At 38.0% G+C, this 24,730-nt stretch overlaps 2 pseudogenes; both read right to left on the bottom strand.

Moving 5' to 3' along the window:
* Positions 1 to 7,323: 7,323 nt before the first annotated feature.
* On the bottom strand, positions 7,324 to 8,610 carry LOC123835799 (thymidylate synthase-like; annotated as a pseudogene).
* A 377-nt stretch (positions 8,611 to 8,987) lies between these two features.
* On the bottom strand, positions 8,988 to 9,697 carry LOC123835990 (large ribosomal subunit protein uL30-like; annotated as a pseudogene).
* Between the last annotated feature and the right edge of the window lie 15,033 nt (positions 9,698 to 24,730).

Consider the following 24,730-nt stretch of genomic DNA (forward strand, 5'->3'; position numbering starts at 1 on the left):
GAAAAACTTATATATGTACAAAAATAAGGGTCAATACGATGAAGGGTTGGAATATGACTGTAAAGATGAAAATTATAAAAGATTTTATAAAAGGAATTGATAAGATAAGAAGTTGGTTGATAAAAGAAAGAAAAGGATTTTTAAAAAAGGGGGAGAAAATGTGATCAGGCAGGAGACTAGAACAAAGCCATACACTAGCGACTTAGGGTATATTTTGGTCTGTTAGAAGAAACTGTATACCAAAAATAAGGTTAACTACCATGAAGGGATAGAATATGACTCTAAAAATGAAAAATAAAAAAGCTTTTTTTACAAAAGAGATTGGTAAGATGTTGGTTGAAAAAGGGAAAAAGAAAAAATAAAAAGAAAAGAAAACTAAAAAAATAAACTTTGAAAGTCTAAAGAATCATGGTAAAAAAGCCATGAATTCTATGTGCTGTATTCCCCTAACACTGGAGTTCTGCTGTTCTCCTTGATCGGTAAACTTGGTCTTGGCTGGCTGTTCTTGCTGATCTTCTGGGGGAGGGGCCTGTCCCGTGGTTCCCAAATGTCTTTGCCGGAGGCGGAATTGCCCCACCCTTGCCAGTCCGGGCTAAGTAATCTGCTCGGGTTTGCTCTCAGGAGCTTTTGCTCTCTGCAAGCTTTTGGTACGGCTTTGGAGGATGAGAGTGAAAATGGCGGCCTCCCAATCTCCACCCTGGAGGAGCCGAGAATTTGGGGCCCCACTCCTCAGTGAGCCCCCAGAGAAAAGCAGTCAATCACTCCCATCTCCCCGGTCTCTGGCTGCACTCCGTGCTCACCCGGCCTGTGATGGAGCATTTCTATCTCTGGCACACGACCCCATGTGGAGTCTCCAAACCCAGCAGATCCCTGCGGTGCACACCTGCACTGTTCCTCCTAGGGGAGGAAGGGGAGTCTCCCTGTATCTGCTGCTTGTTGGGTCCCTGTTGGAGAAGCATTGGCCCAACTGTGCTGTGGATCACGGTTTATGGCAACCCCGAGCTGCGGGCCCACTCCTCAGCTCCGTCTCTGCAGCCGGCTTCCCCGCTCTGATACCTGGGAGCTCGGCCGCACTCAGGCACCCCCGGTCTTTCTGTGACCCTGAGGGTCCTGAGACCACACAGTCCCAGCGAGGGTTCCACCCCCCACTTAGCCACTGGAGCGATGTCCCTCAGTGGAGCAGACTTCTAAAAGTTATGATTTTGTGCTCCGCTGCTCTATCACTTTCCTGTAGTGGCCAAGGGAGGCCCCCGCCCCTGCCATTTATCTTCCCGAATATTGCCTCAGATTCACTTCTCTGCACGTCCTACCTTCCAGAAAGTGGCCGCTTCTCTGTTCAGAGAATTGCTGCTATTCTTTTCTTTGGTGTCCTGTTGAGTTCGTAAGTGTTCAGAATGGTTTGATCCCTAGCTAGCTGAATTCCTGGGACCAGATGAAATCCAGGTCTACTCCTCCGCCATCTTGCTCCTCCAACTCACCTTCTTTTTTAAACAGAAATAAAAGTGTTTCTCAGATATTTGAAATTTAAGTTACCCTGTTTATTTGGTTCAGATTGTTAATATTGGATGAAATTTTGACAGCTTATACACTTAGATGAGTAATGCTTTTACTAGTCAGTTGGAATTGTCACACATTTAACCTTTTTTTAAACCTCCCTTGTCAGATAGATCTATTTATTATTTTTACATGTTTTCTTATTCTTCAGTTTTTAATTAATCTGCCCTCTCAGCCACACACAGAACTTAAAAGATGTGGCGAATGGTTGAACACAAGTGCCAAATTCAATCAACTCTTCAACATTGACCATGAATCACAGAAGCATAGTCTAAGAGTATTTAGAGGCCTTATGTTAAATTAAATTCTTCACATCTCCTTGGTACAGTTCCCTGTTTTGAATATTTTCAGCATGACTGGACATATATATATCTATATAGGTTCAACCATGATGAAAATATATAACTTCTATGGTCAGTGAATAGTCTTCCATTGCTTTTTTTAGTAGCAATAAGAAAAGACATACTTTACCTGGGCAGAACAACACCTGTTTGCTCCAAAAATTGTTCAAGCCCTAAGTCCAAGGTAGGAACTAATACAGATCAGTGGGGAGAAGCTTTGTTACTATGAGAGATATGCCTTGGGGATGTATTTTGCTAATATGCATTTATTAACTGAATTCCATCTGAAGTTTAATCAGTCTTCAAAGTAAGGAAATGGATTAAATGTCATCTTCTTATGATAGATGATGACAAGACTTTTTTCATCTCAGACTGATTTTCTACTTTGGCATTTTTTCAGGAAAGATAAGATCCACTTAGAAGCTAGTCTATATACATTTGCACATTTTCTGTATTGAAAAGCTCAATCCTTGTTTTCATACAAACCTATTTTTATTAATGTTTACTTGCAATTTGAACAAAATGTTTCTCTTGGCTGCACTTCAGGTCCTGAATATTTTCACTGCAAGGTTTCTGAATACACCGATAGATCAAATTACTATGCAAAGTAAAACATGTGTGTGTGTGTGTATGTGTGTGTGTGTGAAATAAAATATAATACATGATTGGCCAATTCATGGATAATGATCTAATTTCCCCCCTTTTTATTGTATAGTCTTGCAATGCCTGTAGCTTTAAATTAATTAGAGATTATTTAAATAATTTTTGAAATAATTTAAAAATAATTTTTAATAATTTTTTGAAAGTATAGAAAATACTCTGCTATGGCAGCACAATTATGATCAGCATTGAAAAACCAGTGGAGTATAGTGAAACAACGGAGTTTTTAATCAGTTTTTAAATTTAAATTTTTAGTTTTGTCATTTATCAGCTGTGAGACTTTAATCTCTCTGAATCTCAATTGACTCATCAATAAATGGGGAAAAATAATACCTACCTCTTTAGAGTTTTTGTGAAAATAATATTTATAAAGTTTCTATTGTGCCCAGGATATAGTATCTGCTAAAATAAAAGTCAATCTATTAATATCATTGTTGTTACAGAAGTAGTTGGGATGTACACCATTTATGATTCTCCATAAAGCAAGCCATTCAATTGCAGGATAGCCAAATCTGTGGTTAATGTCAGTAAAATAGAATGTGGTCAAGGAAGTCTAAAATATTTCAAATTCTTTTAAGAAATAACACAGTGCTTCTCAACTTAAGTGTGTCTATGAATCACCTGGAGATTTTGTTTGATGGTGATTCTAATTTAGTAGGTTTCCTTGAAGCTGGAGCTTCGGCATTTCAAACCAGCTCCCAGTGATAATGTTGCTGGCCCATGGACCACACTTGGAGTAAAATGGCTCAGGTGCTAGGCAAGCTCTTGCGATACTTATTATCACATATAAGGTAGTTTCTTTTTAAATTGGTACACATACCACTGAACCTATTTTTTTCAGTTATCTACTATTAAAATAGAACATATTATTTTGTATACCACTCCTTATTTTTAAATTATTTTCCACTTGTCATCCACAAATTGCACAGTTACAGAAACATTAAAATGTGCCAAATCCAAATATCCTGTCACTTGTCCTAAATATTTGGGGGGGGGCTTAGATTGATTGACTGATTAATTGATAGATTTTTATCCAGCTTTATTGAGATATGATTGACATATAACATGTTAAGTTTAAGGTGTACAAGTTGGTTTAATACACATATATGGCAAAATCATTACCACCATAGCATTAGCTAACACTTTCAATTATGTCACATAATTACCATTTTTTGTGTGTGTGTGGTGAGAACATTTAAGATTTACTCTCTTAGCAACTTTCAAGTATGTAATACAATATTGTTAACTATAATCATCATACTGTACATTAGATCTCCAGAGCTTATCATCTTATAACTGGAAGTTTATGTTCTTTGACCAACATCTCTCCATTTTTCCCACCCCTCAGCCCCTGGATAACCACTCTCTGCTTCTGTGAATTAAGCTTTTTTAGATTCCATATGTAAGTGAGATCATACAGTATTTGTCTTTGACTTATTTTACTTAGCCTAATACTGTCAAGGTCTATCTATGTTGTCACAAATAGCAGGATTTCCTTATCACCACTGAATAATATTTCATTGTATATTTATACCATACTTTCTTTATTCATTCTTCCATTGATAGACACTTAGGTTGTTTCCATATATTGCCTATTATTAATAATGCTGGAAATAAACATGAGAGTGCATATTTGAGATAATAATTTCATTTCTTTTGAATATATACCCAAAAGTGGAACTGCTGGATCATATGGTAGTTCTATTTTTATTTTTTTGAGAAACCTCCAAAATGTTTTCTGTAGTGGCTGTACCAATTTACATTCCCACCAACAGTACACAAGGGATCTCTTTTCTCCATATCTTGGCAAGCACTCGGTCTGTATCTCTTATCTTTTTGAAACTAGTCGTTCTAACAGATGTGAGGGGATAGCTCATCATAGTTGGATTTGCATTTCTCTGATGAGTAGTGATGTTGAGCATCTTTTCATGTGTCTATTGGCCACCTGTATGGCTTCCTTGGAAAAATGTCTATTCAGTTCCTTAGCCCATTCCTAAATGTTTTTTAATCACTTCCAGTTTTTATAGTTCATGCCTAGCACAGAACCTGGTGGGTAGTAGATGATCAAGAATTGCACATTGATTATCCTGAGAGTAATAACCAGTGTTAGAAGAATGGTTTTCTACCCTGGCTACACAAGAATTGGCCTGGGGTTCTTTTAAAACATACACTTGGCCCCTCCCTTGACCAATTAAATCAGCATCTCTGCCAGTAAGTCTTGGTAGATTCTTAAAACTTCCCAGGTGATTCTAATGAGCAACCAGGACTGAACCACTAAAATGAGTATGAATAAACCTCCAGATATTTTCTATAAACATCCTACCCGTGGGTTCCTTCAGGTCATATACATGATTTTCATTATCCTATATCCTGCCTGTGTTGAGCATGAACATATGCTAGGGACCCTCTGTTGCAAATGGTGAGCATAAAATGCCCAATGGGAATTTTAACTTCTTAACCATCTCTTGATAAAATGGGGTTTGTTTTTTTGTTCCCTCTCTCTCTGCTAAGTAGCTTTTAAGGATCATTTTAATTTATTTTATTTTCATTGCAAAATAAATACATGCTTAAAATTTTTTAAAAAAAATCAAGCAATAGGTTGAAGGAATTTAAGTAAAAAACCTTTCTCTCTGCACATCCTTCATTCCTACTCCATTCCACAAAATCCACCCCCATTATCTGGTAATTATCCATGCATATACCATCATATATATTTTTACATAAGCACACAATACACACAAACACTCAAACTTAACCCACATTCTGTTGGCAGCTTGCTTGTTATTTAACAACATATCTTGGAGGTATTTCGATTAGCACATACAGTTTCACCTTCTTCTTCTTAAAGGATACATATCATCATGTGGATATATCATAATTTTTTAACCAGGGCCCTTATTAAGACACATATAAAATGTTTCCAGTTTGTAAGTACTGTATTAAAATCAATGCTGCAATGATAATCCTTGCCGCAATGATTATCCTTGCACATGTCTTCATGTAATTTTGCCATCATATCTGTTAAAAAAATGTCTGTGTACTGTGCACCTGCCACTTTCAGCTGCTGTCATTGTTGGTGCCTCCCCATACCTTCCTGGATTAGCTGACTATGTCAGCTCCCCTTCTGCCTGCCCAGTGTCTCATAGCAGAGTTTGTTAATCCCCCCACCACAGGCTCAGTTGTAACCCACTTCTTAGATCCATCCTAAGAGAAGACAGAGGAAGAGTAGAGGAGAAAGAAGAAAGAAATGTGGATTATGTTCCAATTACTGCCAGACACAGCAGTCTTAGAAGCAATTATACAAAATTGCTTTCTATACTATAATAATTATAGTTATTTTTACCTACTTTTTTTTAGGTGATAAACATGGCCCACAGAAATGGACTGATCCAGGCAAATAGGGGTGGAACTGAGATTCAAAATCCAGGCTCGTTTTGTTCTAAGTACTTAGTCTCAAAGTCTTAATCTCTTCCCCTTCTGTGCTGTTTCCGTGGTACAGGCATTAGGTCCTACTCACTGTGAATGAGACCGGGGTGACCTTTGAACTCCAATGTCATTTTGTGAATTGTGGCCCCTCCTCTTCCCTAGCAGTGTCTCTATTCCCGGAACTGGCCAATCTCATACTCATATTCTTGTGCCTTGCTCCTATATCTAAGTTTCTCTTCCAGTACCTCACTTGGTATTCTAAATGTTCTTAAGACAAGGTACCAGACTTCTGTGTCTCAAATATCTTTAGGCAAGAAGTTATTAAACTGCCATTTAGCTACAGTGCATGATGCATGTGTGTTGGGAGGGTGTTGGTGGTATTAACAGGTGACATGACATCTGAGTTTTTGCTAAGTAGGGTTCTTGTTCGGTTTATATTTCCAACAGGAAAGTTACTTTACCCAATAAAGGCACATACCATAAAACCTCCCCTTTGTAAAGAGGAAGAACAAAAGTGTCATAGACACAGACATAGGGAACCAAAATGGATGGACAAGCAAATAGAGAAAAGTTCAATTCTTCATTAATAAATACTAGTGGTAGGTATTTTGCAAAGTGTTTTCCAGGGAAGACATACCTTCTTTGCAGTACTGAAGGTGAACCTTGAATAAGTGCATTGGAAAAACCAAGAATTTTCTGCAAACAATGAAATCATCAATATGAGGAAAACCAGATCCCAGCACAGAATAGCTTTAGGTAAGACAGGTGACGACCCACAGAAGGGAAATCCATAAAAGAAACAAACAAACAAAAATCTTTTTCATATTAGATCAAGTTTTTACCAGTTCTTTAGGGAAGAGTAATTAAAATTTAATTCTAATAACCCATGTGAATCATTTAGTCTTTTTTTTTTTTACAGAACACTCCTTTATTATAGCAATATGTAAAGCAAATATAACTTTAAATGTTTATAACCACAACTGTATGTTATGACTATTTGGTATTATTCAGCTTGCTCAAATTTAAGGGAGTAGTTTATATGCAATTCTAGAAATTCACTGACCTTCATAAAAATATGGGATTGAAATGCTGTGCATATTTTTAAGAGTATATAAATTTTCACTCTCTGACTTTATTCCCAATCTCAGCATTTTCACATGTCCTTGGTGAATTAACCAAATTCGGGGCCTTTTGTTACTAAGAGAATCCTCAAGGTTATATTTGCCAGAGGCAACATCCTTAAAATTTAATGAACAATACCTGCTGGTCACCAATAGATTTTGGACCTAGTTTCTTTTTCCTTTAGAGTAAATGAGCTTTCCCTGGGCATTTGGTCCAACCCCTAAAGACTGAATCTCCTTGGAACACCTCCTTTAAAGGCACTTGAAACAGCCATTTCCATTTTAATAGTCAGGTGAGGATTGTACCCTTGGATCTGAAAGTCTTCAGCCTTGAAGTCATGGATTGTCTCAACTTTTTGAAGGATTTTGAGCTTCAGGAAAGGCCTTGGTTCTCACTGAAGCTGCATTTTCAGAGATTCAATGTGATTCAGGTAAATATGTGCATCTTCAAAGTATGTACTAAGTTGCCTGGCTTCCAGCCTGTGATGTGTGCGATCATGTAGGTGAGCAGCACGAGGTGGGCCATGTTGAAGGGCCATTGAGGGCAAGAGACAGCCAAGCCCATGTCTCCTGCCCTCCGGTCCAGCTGGCAGGACAGCTCACCAGTCACCACGGAGATCTGGCAAAGGGCATGGCGGAGAGGTAGGGCCAGGAGACGAAGTGCTTTTGGATTCCAACCATACAGGATGATTCTTCTGTCCTTGGGTTTGGTTTCAGTTGTGCCAAACACCTTTTGCAGTTGGTCTACTCCTTGACCTGAATAATCTGAATCTTTGTCTTTGAATTCTGCCCCCAAATGCCTCTCCACTGAGAGCCATAAATTGGACCTAAATCCCCTTCTTCTGTTGGAGAATCCCAGACTGTCTGAGAAGTCTCAGGAGGCATTGGCATCCCAGATTGTCACTCCCTTGGAAGGCAGTTTCTCAGCATTTTTAGATCCCTTGATAAACCACAACAACTCCTCCAAAACACCCTTTCAGAATTCACATGTCGTTGTCAACAGAGGAAAGGCTGTAGTGCGCCTGCATGCCAAACAACCAGAGTGTGCTGGTGCTAGTGTGCTCATCCTTCTGGAACCTTCAGTGCAGAATGTGCTGGATCTGCCCAGGCACTGCAGCTCCCCGTGGGGTGGCGGCCAAGGGCTCCCCTCCCCACCTGTGCTTGGCAGGCAGGGATGATGGGTGCTGCTGCTTGGAGCCGGGCGCAGTCAGGGTGTGGGCATGGCTGGCGGACCCTGGAGGCGTGGGACACCAGCCAGCGGGCAAGGTGTTGTGTGGCCCTTCCATGCGCTGCTTTTCCCCTCATTTACTCTTTCCTGGGAAGCCTGCTTTCTTGGACAATTACTGCTTGAATACACATGTGGAGCCTTGAGGATGGTATATGGTACAGCAGGCTGAGCAGAACTTGACACAAAACAGCCCACGCTTAAAATTCTGGATTGGTCACATAACCATCTATGTCCGATGGTATTTTCAAGGATGACCACAACAGTACCTGTCATCCCACATGTCCTTCTAGAACCTTCCCATTCTCACATCAAGAGGTGTAGTTGAATTATCCTCTAGTTGAAAACGGGTGGATTTGTGACTTTCTTGTAACCAAGAATGTGATAGAAGTACACTGTGTGACTCAGAAGCTAGGTCAGAAAAGGTGATATAGCTCCCCTTGCTTGCAAGACATTTGTGTCAAAAATCCGAATCACTGTGTAAGCAATCCAAGTGTACTGAGGCCGCCATACTGTAAGGAAGCCCAGACTAGCTCACATGGAGAAGCTCTGAGACTCTCTCTCTCTCTCTCTCTAGATAGGTAAGTAAGTAGTTTACGTAGGTAGATAAGTAGTCATTTATTAACTGACCAGATTACAAAAATAATCATGGTAGATACCTTAGTTCATCCTCCTGATAAACCTATTGATCTAATCTTCCCTGTTGCTAGCATCTCCACCTTCTACAAAATGGGTCGTCTTCCTCATTCCCCGTCTTGGAGAAGATAACTTGAAGGGCCATCAAAAGTTGTTTGCGTCTTTGAAATGTTTTCCAACAGTATAGATCTGAATCAGATCCTCCTCCCTGCCATATTTACCAAGAGATCAAGCAATCAGTGTGTCGTCTGTCAGGTAATTTGCTTCTTGTTGATTTTTCCATAACCACACTTGTAGATCAATTTACTCACTGGTTTCAGGTTTGGGTCCACCCATGCTATATATATGGTTCTATAATCCTTAGCATGTTAACTGAAGTCTTGTTGAGCTTAACAAAGGTGCTATTGAAGATTTGGCAAAGGCAAAGAAGCTGCAACACCTTTCAAATCTTTGGGCTCACACCATTGATACCTGATTCTGATGACCAATCCAATCTGGGTTCCACAGGTACATAGAAGTTGCCAACTTTTTTGCCAAACTAGTCATTTGAATCTCAGTTCTGTACACCTTCCTTGTGGTAATGCTTAGCTTTTTCATCAATAAGCTTCCTCCTTGCCTTTTGAAGCATCTTATGGGCAAACTTCTTTCTCTTAATGCTTAATCTTCAACTTTGCAAAATTCCTTTGCTTTTTCTTAAGGGTTTCTGGCAAAGCAGGAAACTTCTTTTTCTTCTCTTCCACAGCTTCCGTGGTTCTAGCCAAGAAAGAGCTGTAGACAGATATCTTTTTTTTTTTAAGATTTTTATTTATTTATTTATTTTTTAAGATTTTTAAAAATTTATTTATTTGAGAGAGAGAGAATGAGAGACAGAGAGCACGAGAGGGAAGAGGGCAGAGGGAGAAGCAGACCCCCTGCTGAGCAGGGAGCCCGATGCGGGACTTGATCCCAGGACTCCAGGATCATGACCTGAGCCGAAGGCAGTCGCTTAACCAACTGAACCACCCAGGCGCTCCAAGATTTTTATTTATTTAACAGAGATAGAGAGAGAGCACAAGTAGGCAGAGCAGCAGACGGAGAGGGAGAAGCAGGCTCTCCGCCAAGCAGGGAGCCCGATGCGGGGCTTGATCCCAGGCTGCCTTCCCAAGCCAAAGGCAGCCGCTTAACCGGCTGAGCCACCCAGGTGCCCCGACAGATATCTTGATATCAGTATATCTTGAGAGAGAAAGGGAGACCAGCTTTCAGCTGCTCCAGCCCCTAAGTGTTGCAATATAGCTGCTATCTGACCACAGCCTCATAAGAGACCCCAAGACAGAATGGCCCAGCTGAACCTTTCTCAGATATCAAGTCCACATAATCTGGGAACATAATAACATGATTGTTTTATGCCACTAAGTTATGAAGTGAATTGTTACAATGCAGTAGTAGTTTAGGATCAGCATCTTGTGATCTTCAGCAAGTCACTTGATTTCTAGGAGTCTTGGCTTTCTTACCTATGAAATAAGGGTAAAGATAACAACTAAAGAGGGTAAGTATTAAACTTGCCCACATGATGAGCAGCTAGTAGCAAGACCAATCCTCAAGTGTGGGTCTACTACTTCATAGCCCCTCCTCACTGCCCCATTTCACTGAGTAAGCAATCACTCCTTTCTATTATTGACCTTATGACAAAATCTCAAAACTTCTAGATATTTTGAAATCAGTAGACAAAACACAATATGGTTTATATGAAGTTAAATAGGCTTTTTCTCACTGGTTTGGAGGAGGTAGAGCATGGAAGAGTCTTATGGACATGAAAATATATTATTTAGGAGAAAAAATACATCGAAGCACTGTTAACCACTAAGCACAAATTAGTTCACCAGATTAATCACTAAACAGGGTTCCAAGGACCTAAGAACAATACAACAGTTTTGGTTGGAGGTGTAGAGAATCAGGGGTAGGAATCAGACATACGCCAGCAGTGGAATGCAGCCAAATTGAAGGCTGAAGTGAAGGTGCTTTCTTCCCCTCTGCTCATTTGCCCAGAGGATCCCTCCAATGTCATAGATCCTACTATATTTACTCATGTTTCTTGTTCACTACCAATTTGCATAGCCCCCCAGAATGTCCTCAGTCTAGACCTGCTGTGGGTATAGGGTGTGTGTGCGCGCCTGCACATGTATGCATGCATTGGGGAGGAAAAAATTTTAATTCTATCTATCTAGGTTCTTTGGCTGGTCTAATAATCAAATTAACATAAAACATTAACAAGACAAAACAAATTTAATTATGTATGTATGGGTGGCCCATAAGAATATGAGACCCAAGGACAAGCCGGGCAATTGAGGCATATATGCCATCTTGAGCTAAGGAATGGGATGGGGACCTGAGGTTTGAAAAGGGAGGAGGATGATTCATAGGATGATAAGGAGAGCAGATGTGTGGTAATTATATTTTTGTCCTGCCATACATATAGGTCATTCAGATAAAAATGTTATCTCTTGGTAATAGCTTTCTTTCTGGGCCAGGCCTCCATCTAAATTCTCTTAGGTAGTTTAAAGGAGAGGTAAAAGTTATTCCTGAGTCTCTGGGTCTTGATTGCCTTCAGCTCAAAATGGTCCACATTTTGGGGAGACTTGTTCTGAATCCCTTCAGTGTAAGGAGGGATAAGGAAAGTAGTGTGGTGATAGATACTTAACATACAGCTCTTTTCTTTCTGTAGAAAGAAAAAGCCCTGATTTTCAGCATTTTCTGATTTCCATGGAGTAAATGCTTTCATCATGGCGAATTTCAAGCTACCAATTTGATATTACTGAGCACAGAGTTGGGAGGGTCTGAGTAGTAGCACACCATTATATTGTTTCCATCATACACATATAATAGGCATAAATAACTTCAAAAACGTAGTTAATGATAAAATATAAGAAATTGGGGTGCCTGGGTGGCTCAGTTGGTTAAGTGTTCGACTCTTGATTTTAGCTCAGGTCTCAATCTCAGGGTCGTGAGTTCAAGCCCCACACTGGGTTCCACACTGGGCGTGGAACCTACTTAAAAAAAAGAAAGAAATGTACAGTAGTAAAGTGGTAAAATGTGAGGTGTTGAGAATTTATTACTTTCATTTTTAATAGAATTTATTTATAATTTTATATAATTTAATTTTTAACAATGGCTCTATTTAACGATGGTCTGGCAAAATTCCTAACGATTTAGCAAATGTCTCTCACCAGCCAATGGGAGACATATCTAGTATATCACTGGAGATTAGTTAATAATTCTACATCAGCAATTACAGCAGATCTCAGAGAAGGCTTTCCAGCAGTTATGCCACTTCAGGGAGCAGAATTTGCTACTCCAAGGTATGCCTCTTTGTTTTAAGGCTTATCTTAGGCTGATTATTTTTAAGAAACAACAGAAGTTACCCTTTCATAAGAGACATCAACACTTATAGGGAAAATCTCCATTTCTAGGGGTGTCCCCCTCTCTGGACCAGGAAAAGAAGAATGACGACATTTATAGAAAGTCTTATCATGGAGAAAGCAGGTGACTTAAATTTGCATAACTACTTAATCCTTCTTAACTGTGCTTTGCCTGATAACTGACTCCCCACCCCTCATGTCAACTTCTTTTGTCTTTAGCTGGAGATGGTATTGGAGGTAGTAACTTGGGCCATTTAAGAGTTACTTAGTTTTTTTCTGGGTCTCTCCCATGCATACAGGAGAGACATGTTATTAAACTTCTGTTTGTTTTTTCTCCTATTAATCTATCTTTCATTATAGAGGGGTCTCAGCCAAGAACCTAGAAGGTAGAGGGGGAAATTTTTCCTCCCCAACAGCATAAATATGGAGACATTCATCTCCCACATGGGTGGTGGGTTCTGAGTCACCTCTGGCTTCAAGCAGCCTCATTCCTTTAGCCAAGTGCTGTGCAAATGGGGCCATTTCCTATGGTGCCAGGACCTGACTTGAAAAAGACTGAGAAGCCCTGCTTCAGAATACCTGCTACCTCCTTTCAAGCCATTTCTCTCTTGATCCAGTGCTCAACTATGTTATGGACTAAAGTTTATCTTTTTCTGTACTTTTTATGTATTTAATGACCTAAAAGTGCAATCAGACAAATAACCAGGAAAAATTAATCACATACCCTGTGCCATAGACTCTGGGAACATTATAAGGAAGAATACAATAAAATCCCAGTCCTGAAGGACTCTATAATCTAGTCACAGAGATAAGACTAACACTTCAAACAATCACAAAAGCAATAAAAGATATTAGATGTGTGTAATAAAAGGCAAAATGATATGGCACAGACCATAACTGTCATTGAATTTCAGAGGAGTTGAGAAAACAGAAGGAAATGCAACAGATTTTACCCTCTTGGTTTATAAATACAGGACTTTTGATGATTATTAACCAGTTAAGTGGAAATGAGGCAGGACCCAACTATCCTAGATTCCATGCCATCCATTTACTCCATTCAACAGTTGAACAGCTATCATGCCCTGGACACTGTTCTCAGGGTGACTTCTCCATTAGGAGATATAGTGCCCAGGGCTCAGAAACAAGTTTTAATTTCTTTCCAATCAGAAAAAAAAACCCCAAAATTTTACGTCCAAGAAAAGTGTTTTTTTTTGTTTTTTTTTTTAAGATTTTATTTATTTATTAGAGAGAGAGAGATAGTGAGAGAGGGAACACAAGCTGGGGGAGTGGGAGAGGGAGAGGGAGACGCATTCTTCCCACTGAGCAGGGAGCCCAGTGCGGGGCTCGATCCCAGGACCCCGGGATCATGACCTGAGCCGAAGGCAGACGCTTAATGACAGAGCCACCCACGTGCCCCCAAGAAAAGTTTTCATACATGATATTAATATATTAGTCTTTATACCAATACAACCATAAAATATAATTTTTAATATTTTTTTATTTGCCATCCCAAAATGTATCTCTTTGGCATGTGGATTATTTTAGGCTGATTATTTTTAAGAAACAGAAGGCTCGGGAAGTTTTTCTTTTTTCCTTCCCACTAATTGCCTAAAGGAATAAGAGGACCTGTTCCAGGAAGGGAGCCATCACCATAGATACCTATCATATAATATGAATATCATAGAATATGAACATGGTAGAGGAACCTAGCAAGATCTGTTTGATTAAAGTCCTCTCTATGTCCCATAGAGGCAAGATCCAGCCAACATTTGTTTACCAAACATTTATTCTTTTTCATCTTTTTGTGAATTGCTTTACTTTCCTTTGAAGTCCCAGGCCTCTACCCTCTTCACCTTAGTTTGGGATGGCATATATATCTTATTTTGCCTGATTATCTTTGGAATCTCTCATGTTAATGGGGATTCCTCACATGTACATAACTAAATTTTATTTTCTCCTGTTAATCTGTCTCATGCCAATTTAATTCTTTTTGTTTCAAATTTTTATTTTTTATTCAAATATAATTAACATACATTGTAATATAAGTTTCAGGTGTACAATATAATGATTCTACAACTCTATATATTTCTCACTGCTCATCAAGATAAGTGTATTGTTAATTCCCTTTATCTGTTTACCCATCCCCCACACACACCTCCTCTCCGGCAACCACCTGTTTGTTCCCTGTATTTAAGAGTCTTTTTGTTTGTTTGTCTCTTTTTTCGTTGATTTGTTTCTTAAATTCCACTGAGTGAAATCATATGGTATTTGTCTTTCTCTGGCTGACATATTTCACTTAGCATTGTACCTTCTAGGATTGTACACATTGTTGCAAATGGCAAGATTTTATTCTTTTTTAGGGTGGAGTAATATTCCATTGGATATATACACACCACAGCTTTTATCCATTCTTCTATCAGTGAACACTTACTTGGGTTGCTTCTGTATCTTGAAGGATTATGGTAAATAATACTGCAATAAACACAGGGTTGCATATATTTTTTGAATTAGTGTTTTCATTTTCTTTAGGTAAATACCCAGTAATGGAATTACTCTATCATATGGAGTTTCTATTTTTCTTTTTTGAGGAACATCCATAATGTTTGCCACAGTGGCTGCACCAATTTGCATTTGTACTAATAGGACACAAGGGTTCCTTTTTCTCCACATCCTCTCTAACACTTGTTATTTTTTGTCTTTTTGATACTAGCCATTCTGACAGGTATAAGGTGATATCTCACTGTGGTTTTAATTTGCATTTCTCCCTGATGATTAGTGAAGCTGAGCATCTTTTCATGTGTCTATTGGCCACCTATATGTCTTCTTTGGAAAAATGTCTATTCATGGTGTCTGCCCATTTTGAATTGAATTCCTTGGTTTTTTGGTGTTGAGTTGTATAAGTTCTTTATATTTTTTTAATATTAATCCCTTATCACATAGATCATTTGCAAATATCTCCTCCCACTCAGTAGGTCACCTCTTTGTTTATGGTTTCCTTTGCTGTGCATAAGCTTTGTATTTTAGTGAAGTTCCAATAGTTCACTTTTGTTTTTGTTTCCCTTTCCTGAGGAGACAGAGCTAGAAAAATGTTTCTGTAGCTGATGTCAAAGAAATTACTGCCTGTGTTTTCTTCTAGGACTTTTATGTTTACAGGTCTCACATCTAAATCTTTAATCCATTTTGAGTTTATTTTTGTATGTGGTATAAGAAAGTGGTCCAGTTTCATTCTTTTACTTGTAGCTGTCCAGTTTTGCCAAGACCAATTGTTGAAGAGACTGCCGTTTCCCAATTGTCTATTATCACATCCTATGTCATAGACTAATTGACCATATAAGTGAGTTTATTTCTAGACTCTCTATCCTGTTTCCTTGACCTATGTGTCTGTATTTGTGCCAGTGACATATAGTTTTGATTACTATGGCTTTGTAGGATATCTTTAAATCTGGGATTGTGATACCTTCAGCTTTGTTCTCTTTGAAGATTACTTTGGCTATCTGGGGTCTTCTGTCATTCTATACAAATGTTAGGATTATTTGTTCTAAATCTAAATAATCGCTGGTATTTTAATAGGGATTGCAGTGAATGTGTAGATTGCTTTGGGTAGTATGGACATTTTAACAATATTTGTTCTTCCAACCCATGAGCATGGAATATCTTTCCATTTGTTTGTGTTGTCTTCAGTTTCTTTCATCAATACTTTATAGTTTTTGGAGTACAGGTCTTTTACCTCCGATGTTTATATTTTTTTGTGGAGAAAAGAAGCCTAGGAAGGCAAAAATGCCTCTGGCCCATGACAGTCATAAGGCTCTGACTATTTTTTTTAATTTTTTTGTATTATGTTATGTTAATCACCATTCATTACATCATTAGTTTTTTTTTAAGATTTTTTTAAATTTATTTATTTGACAGAGAGAGAGAGATAGTGAGAGAGGGAACACAAGCCGGGGGAGTGGGAGAGGGAGAAGCAGGCCTCCTACGGAGCAGGGAGCCCGATGCGGGCCTCGATCCCAGGACCCCAGGATCATGACCTGAGCCGAAGGCAGACGCTTAACGACTGAGCCACCCAGGTGCCCTACATCATTAGTTTTTGATGTAGTGTTCCATGATTCATTGTTTGCGTATAACACCCAGTTCTCCATTCAGTACCCATCACCAAGCTAACCCATCCCCCTGCCCAGAACCCTCAGTTTGTTTCTCAGAGTCCATAGTCTCTCATGGTTTGTCTGCCCCTCTGATTTCCCCCCCTTCATTTTTCCCTTCCTGCTATCTTCTTCTTCTTTTTTTTTTTTAACATATAATGTATTGTTTCAGAGGTACAGGTCTGTGATTCAACAGTCTTACACAATTCACAGCGCTCACCATAGCACATACCCTCCCCAGTGTCTATCACCCAGCCACGCCATCTCTCCCACCCCCCACCACTCCAGCAACCCTCAGTTTGTTTCCTGAGATTAAGAATTCCTCGTATCAGTGAGGTCATATGATACATGTCTTTCTCTGATTGACTTATTTCGCTGACTATTTTAGACACTAGGGAAAGATAAAATGGTGAATAAGGCAGACAAGGCCCTGCTTTCATGGAGCTTTCATTCTCCAAGCAGGGGAAACTATTAGGAAACCAATAAATAGATCAAGAAGCAAAATAATTGCAGACAGTGATAAAGGAAAGACTCTATAATAAAACATAGTTTTATACAGAGGGATAAAGTAGGGATGTTTCTAAACAGACCTTTCTGAGGAAGTTGAGCTCTGAATGATGAGAAAAAGCCAGTCCAGTATAAAGATCTAAAGGAAGAGCTTTCCAGACAGAGGGAACAGCATGAGGAAAGGTGCTGAGTCAGGAATGAGTTTGGTGGGGTGGAGGAGCCAAAAGTCCAGTGGGTTGGAGTTCAGAGGGAAAGGAGAATAGGAGAACATGAGTTGGAAGTAGTAAGAGAGGCTATTGCATGGAAGCATGAAGCCATTGAAGGGCATTAAATACGGTGAAGAGCACAGTGGGAAACCACGGAAGATATTTAAACAGAGGAAGGACAGGATCACAATACACACATCACAATAAGATCAGTCTAGGTGCAGTGTGAAGAATTGCCTGGAAATGGGGGAGACCACCTAGGAAGTCTGTGCATTAATGTGAGTGAGTGATGTTATTCCTTATGTCAGGATGGTAGCGTTGGAGATGGAAAGGAAAGGATTGATATGGGATGTATTTTGGATGTTGAGTAGCAGGAATGGATGTTGGAAGAGTGGGAAAGTGTATCAAGGTTGGAGAGAAGCCCTTAGCAGGCTTCATGGAAGAGATGATTATGCAGTTGGAGGAATGGATCATTTCATAAAGAAAATAAAAACTATATTTCACCAACACGAAAAGAGCTTAATTTAGATTATTGGACTATAAAAATACACCAAAGTTAATGGGCTAAAATGTCTGCATGCCCCAATTGTAGTTTTTGTAATATTTTGGTATTCAAAAGCCATTAAGAAAAGGAGTAAGTTCTTTAAGTTCATATTGCTTATGAGTCAGAAGATGCATTGCATTACAATTTTAATTATCCTGAAATATACTTTACTGAAAATATTTTGTTGCTAAATGAGCCACAAGGGAAAGCCCAATTTTGTATTCAAAGAGTACTCAAAAACAAACGAAAACAATGTATAAATAGAAACAAAAGATAATTGTAATGAGTATATCATGAAACATTGACATAATTCCTCTGTATTATAATTTGAATCCACTATGTAAAAATTAAGCACAATGGAATGGATAAAAAAATGTTTAAATTAGTAGAATCTTACATGTGTGAGACAGAAGCATGAGAATCATCTGGGGGAAGCCACAGTGAACTTCAGAAATTATTTAATCTTTCTAAGTCCTGTCTTCTAAAATGTGATAATGCTCAGCTCATAGCATAAGATTAAATAAAATAATGTATTTTGCAGTCTGCTATATCAGTGGATGCATTACTTTTCAGAGATGTGGTTTCTGAAGTTAAAAAAAGTCATCAAACTAGTTAAAAAGCCAATTTTAATCCAGTTAGTCTCTTAAACAAATTAGTGGGATAAAACAGATTGCAGGATAAAAATTTTGACTACCTATGAAAGCAAACAGCATTATTTTTCCAGCTTTATTGAGGTATAATTGACAAATAAAATTGTCACAATATTTAAAGTATACAATGTGATGATTTGATATACATATAACTTTGTGAAATGGTTATCACAATCATGTTAATTTATGTATCCATCACCTCACAGTTACCTTTTGTGTATCTGTGGTAAGAATGTTTAAGATTTACTCTCCTAACAAATTTCAAGTATACAACACAGTTATCATTACCATTAATATCATACATCACAGTATCAAGCTGTACATTAGATCCCCAGAATTTAGTCATCTTATAACTAAAGATTTGTACTCTTTTTTTAAAAAAAGATTTTATTTATTTATTTGAGAGAGAAAGAATGAGAGAGAGCAAGCACATGAGAGGGGGGAGGGTCAGAGGGAGAAGCAGGCTCCCTGCCAAGCAGGGAGCCTGATGCGGGACTCGATCCAGGGACTCCAGGATCATGACCTGAGCCGAAGGCAGTCGCTCAACCAACTGAGCCACCCAGGCGCCCAAGACTTGTACTCTTTGACCAGCATATTTCGCCCACACCCCAACCCCTGGTAACTACCATTCTATTCTCTGTTTCTGTGAGCTTCACTTTTTTTAATTTTTAGATTCCACATATAAGTGAGATCATACAGTATGTATCTTTCCCTGTCTGACTTATTTCACTTAGCATAATGTCCTTTAGGAACATCCATGTTGTTGCAAATGGCAGGATTTCTTTCTTCCTCCTGGCTGAATAATATTCCATGTGTGTGTTGTGTGTGTGTGACATCTATATCCATTCATCCATTGATGTACAACTAGGTTGTTTTTGTATCTCAGCTACTGAGAATAATGCTGCAATGAAAATCTTTTTCATGTGTACATTCAGAATTTTTATTTCAAAACAAGGAACCACAGTAACATTAATATAATAATAGAAAATCCATTTGGAAGTATTCACAATCTGGTCACTGAGAAATGGGAAAACTTCCACATGGCATTACTGCCAACCCACTGGTTTTGAGGAGCCCAAAGTAGAGGTGCAGTTAAAGGAAGTCATCTGTTGAACCAAGCCCCATTCCTTATAAGCTCTGTGAGTTTTTTTCCAAAGGCTCAATGAGATATCTCTTAGAGAGAGTGATTGCATTTCTTTTGAATGTATACCCAGAAGTAGGATTTATGGTAGTTCTATTTTTAATTTCTTGAGGCACCTCTGTACTGTTTTCCATAATGGAAATAATGTACCAGTGTACATTCCACTGATAGCAGAAGGTTCCCTGTTCTCCACATCCTTGTCAGCACTTCTCTCTTATCATTTTGATGAAAGCCATCCTAACAGGTCTGAGTGATATCTCATTGTGGTTTTAATTTGCATTTCCCTGATAATCAGTGATGTTGAGCACCTTTCATATACCCCCTGTTGGCCATTTAGCAAACAACTTGTAAAGAATGTTAAGACTGCTTTAATAGTGTAGGGTTTTACAGAAAATTAAAGTTATATCCTTATTACATTTAATATCTAGATATATGCAATGGTATCCTGTGAGAATTCAGAGGAATGATAGAAGTCAGATAGTCTAGTGGTTCCCAGACTTTGGGATTTATAGACCAGTAAATTTTCTCAAGAATGAAATAAAAATGAGAGACTGACATAAGATTGGCAACTTTTGATTTATTTATATTGTAAGATAAAAACATCAAATAATCACTATCTACTATTAAATTGAGTTCTTAAAATAAGACATTCTTATACCAAACTTTTATAAAAAATACTCAAATATAAATAAAAATATGTATTTATATATATATAAAATATATATATATAAAACACTGGTTCATATTTTTTTTTTACAAATTACAACCAATTACAAAATATTGGTTCATATTTTTCTGTTTTTTGGCAGACTATTGAATATTAGTCATGATCCAATTGGCAGTTTTTGACATCTATGCCCATTGGCAGTTGAAAATTCATTCAGTGCTCCAATTTTTCAAATGATGGGAAACCCACTACCAACAAATCACTGGGTGACTATTCAAGTTTAAAAGTAAAGACAACCAAGATGAGTTTGCTTAATATGGTAAAATTTACCATGATATTGCTTAGCTTGTTTTTGAATTCCTCTTAAAAACATAGATCCTATAAAACATGGATTCCATTGATATACCTTTTATTTACATATAACTATAATTATACCAAATACACATTGCTCTGTTTATTCAGATAGTTTTAGCAGGATCTCATAGATGACATTTTACTGTGTGTTTAACTATGTTAGAGTTACACTTTTAAAAATCTGTAGATTTTTCTTGGGGCACCTGGGCGGCTGAGTCGGGTAAGCAGCTGCCTTCAGTTCAGGTCATAATCCCAAGGTCCTGGGATCGAGCCCCACATCGGGGTCCCTGCTCAGTGGGGAGCCTGCTTCTCCCTCTGCCTGCTGCTCCCCCTGCTTGTGTTCTCTCTGTCAAATAAACAAATAAAATCTTTTTTTTAAATCTGTAGTTTTTCCATAATTTAGTCTCCCTCTTGAGAAGATTTTGTATTCAATTATTCTTTTGACAAGCATCAGTCTGTATTATTTCATGTCTCCTGGGCTGCCGAAGGCTGACATAAGTAATCACTAGGGTAGGAGAAGATTTGAGTGGCAATGAGAGGATACCCAGAGGGCTCGAAATCAGGGAAAGTAATGAGGGGCTAGCCTGGTACCACAAAATAAAATGGGAGGTGGCATTTTATCCAAATGCAAGACAAAAAGGAATTGTGCTGACTCTGACAATAGTATTAATATTTACCTCTCATAATTCTTCTCTTCTTTAAGATAAGAATCAGATAAGAATGAGGTCATGGGAGAAGAGACTTCTGAGAATGACTTTGAAGGGGGCCATTTAATTCCTGGCTGTAATAAGTTCATAACTGAACAGATTCTGAGCTCTATCTTCTCTCTTTCCTCTCACTCGTGATGCTTCAACTCCTCGATCCACTTCAGCCAAGGAAAATGTATTGGTCTCTTGATATAAATTTGAGAGCTGACAAGGGAGGTTTTGGAAACCATGATGGCTCTAAAGAATGTACGTGAAACCTTGTAAAATGATAGGTAAAGTAAGAAATATGCCAAAATCTCAAAATTTATCATCTCTGGGCAGAGGGATTATAAGCACTTTTTATTATTTGTTCTTTTTTGTAGTTTTCAGATGTTCAACTATATGTAAGTATCACTTTTACAAGCCCAAGAAGCATGTTACGTATGTAGAAGAAAAAAAAAAAAAACCCAGCCAGTGTGGACAACTGATTCAATTGAATATAGAGAATGTTGGCAGTGAAAGCAGCATAATTTCCCACAAAATCCTTATATTTTAAGCAGTAATGGAAAAATATCTTAAACTAGAATAGGTGTTTGGTGGGTTACATAAGTAAACTATTTGCTTTATCAAAGGAAACGTGTAAGGTAATTATATTTAATATGCTTAATCCTTGAACTGTGCCTTCTTAGCAATATCATAAGTCTTAAAAATGAGGCAGTATGAACCATGGTTCAGTTTGCTTTGTAAAATTGCAGGAGGTATTATGTGGGATAAGTTACAACACAACTACCTTTCCAGAGACTTACTTGGAAAGTAGAACTCTCGGATGAGTGGAAACATAGCAGAGATGTGAGGAGCCATAGTTTGAGGTGATTTGTGTGGGTAGAGACCCCCAGCAGTAGAGAGCACCTTTCAAAAACTCCTCCAGCTTGAATCATAGGTCCCTGAGGCATTCTCCTGCACCTGGGTAAATGTGGATTATTTTTTAGCCAACTCCTATGGTAATTAGACTGTTGCCTTCTGTATAGAGGACAGAATATCCTACTCATTTGAAAATCAGTGTATTGACATTTGAATCCAATCTTTAAGAACGTTTGAGCTATCTGGAATGTGGCATATTACACAGCTGATTTCTTTGGAGTTCTTTGGCCTTTATTTCTTTAAAGCACTATTTTAGATTTTAAAGGAAAAATGTCTTTGCCATTGACTGCATAGGAAGACCCAATGCCATGTTTATATGTAATCTAAACTAGTATTAAGTAGAGTGGAATTTGAATGACTAATACAATTATAAAATTTTTAAATGAAACTAGCACCAAAAATTCTTTAGTGTCCTCCATCCTTTTATCCTAAAACAAAGTTGTTAATTGGTGACGTGTAATGCCACCACTGAGAAATTGTGTTTCTTTTTAATATTTCTATTTTGGAAGGAACATTAAGTGCTTAGATTAAGTACTTCTACTTATCTCTATATGAGTCTGAAAAGATGACTGGATGACTCTTGTTTAGATAAAAACACAGCAAAAATGCAACTATCTCAAATTTAAAGGCCAAGAAAAAGTAATTACCCATATCAGAAACATAAATGACAATTCTTCATAGAAAAGATTTAGAGAACAGTTGAACTCCCAGGACTCACTCCCGATGGCAAATCACACAGCCTCACTTCCACATGCCAAGGGAATAACTTCATCTTTAAGTATTGTCTACTCCCCTCTCATTCCAAGGACTGTGCTAGACGGGAATTTTAAAGTTTGGGGTTATTATATCATCAACTCAGGAGAAGCAGAGCTGAGACAGATGTTAGGAAACTTCTAATCCAACTTCCTTGTTTTCATGTTTTTTGGGGGAATGAAGAACAATAGGAGAGAGAAAAACTTGCGGCATTCCCCTAGGTCACACAGAAAGGCAATTTTCTAATTACATGACAGTTACTTATATGGTTTCATTGTTTTTATGACAAACTTTGAAGCCTTACCTTCTCCCTCCTTCTTCACTGAATTTCCTTTCTCTTTGGAGACCATCAGGATTAGGGTAGAACACTGAGGTAATTACAGTATATCCATAGACCCATCCTGATTGCTATCCAGTGTCCAGCACTCACAGATTCTTTACTGCTGAGTTGTAGCCTGTAAAACCCCTGTTTTTGTCATTTTTCTCTGTAGTGAACACAAGTATGGGTATAAGTATGCATAGACCCGACACTCCTGGCCATGGGTTCATAGTCCCAATGGACTAACCGCACTGCATTCCTTTCTACTCAGGAAAGAACAATTGACTACAACAGTGATATTCTTTCCAGAAAAAAATCTTAAATATACTAAAAAGTGTTTATTAATTAAATCGTTCACATATTCTCATACTTTAAGATATTTCTAGCCACCTCTCCAAACTGATCATAACTATGGGCACTGATATTCCCATTGAGAAGCGTTGCTTTGTGAAGTCACTTCATTTGATTTAATCCTTTGCATAATCTTATGTGGTAGGTACTAATTTTATCTCCATTTTATACATGAAAAATCTGAAGCTCAGAGAAGTTAAGTAACTTGCCCAAAGTCCCACTGGTCAGTGAAGGAAAAGCCAGTATCCTGACCCTAGTGTCACTAATTCTAAAATAAGTGACCTTTCTCTTATGCTGTGGTTCCTTCTTTAAGAACTAAGTCTTAGATACATGAGTGATTCCATGCTTAGCTGGAATAAAAAGCTGCACATATTTGCAGAGTGCCTGACTCCCAGAGAAATGTAGCTTCTACCCTGTCCTCTCTACCATATTTTATCCCTCTCTTTAGAAGTAATGAGTTTTTATTACCTTTTCAATTTAAAATGTATGTAAAAACAAATGCATGTGTTCCTCTCCCTTTCTTTCACAGACAGTAGTATAATACACTATTATGTATTTTTCCCCACTTTGCTTTTTTACTTAGCTGTACTTTCTGGAAATTGCTCCAAGGACATCCATAGACATACTCTCTATTCCTTTTACGGTTCCATAGCACTCTACCCGATGCATGTACTATAGTTCATTTAGCCAACTTCATTGGATAGATATTTGGGTTGGTTTTGGTCTTATTTTGTTATAAATACTATTTCAAAGAATAGATAACCTTATGTATTTTTGTATTTTTGTATACATATTTTTGTCTTTTTGTCATGCATCTTTAGGGTAGATTCATATGGGTAGTTAAAATTGCTAAGAAAGTAAATGCACATATAATTTTGCTACATATTAAATTCTATTCTCTAATAGTTGTATAGTTGTATTAGTTTACAACCCCAATCAGCAATTGAAGAGTGTCTTTCCCTCACAGTGTTGTTAACAAAATATTTGTCAAATGTAAATTTTTATCAAACTGATGAGAAAAAGCTTATAACAGTGCAGTTTTAATTTGTGTTTCTTATTATGAACAAATTTGAGTATCTTCTCTTACGCTATTTGTATCTCGTTTGTGTAATATTTGTTCATTTCTCTAGCCTA

The sequence above is a fragment of the Mirounga angustirostris genome, unplaced genomic scaffold (genome assembly GCF_029215605.1).
Source record: "Mirounga angustirostris isolate CCGP_5_RB_7025 unplaced genomic scaffold, mMirAng1.0.hap1 SCAF_12, whole genome shotgun sequence".
Classification (NCBI taxonomy): domain Eukaryota; kingdom Metazoa; phylum Chordata; class Mammalia; order Carnivora; family Phocidae; genus Mirounga; species Mirounga angustirostris.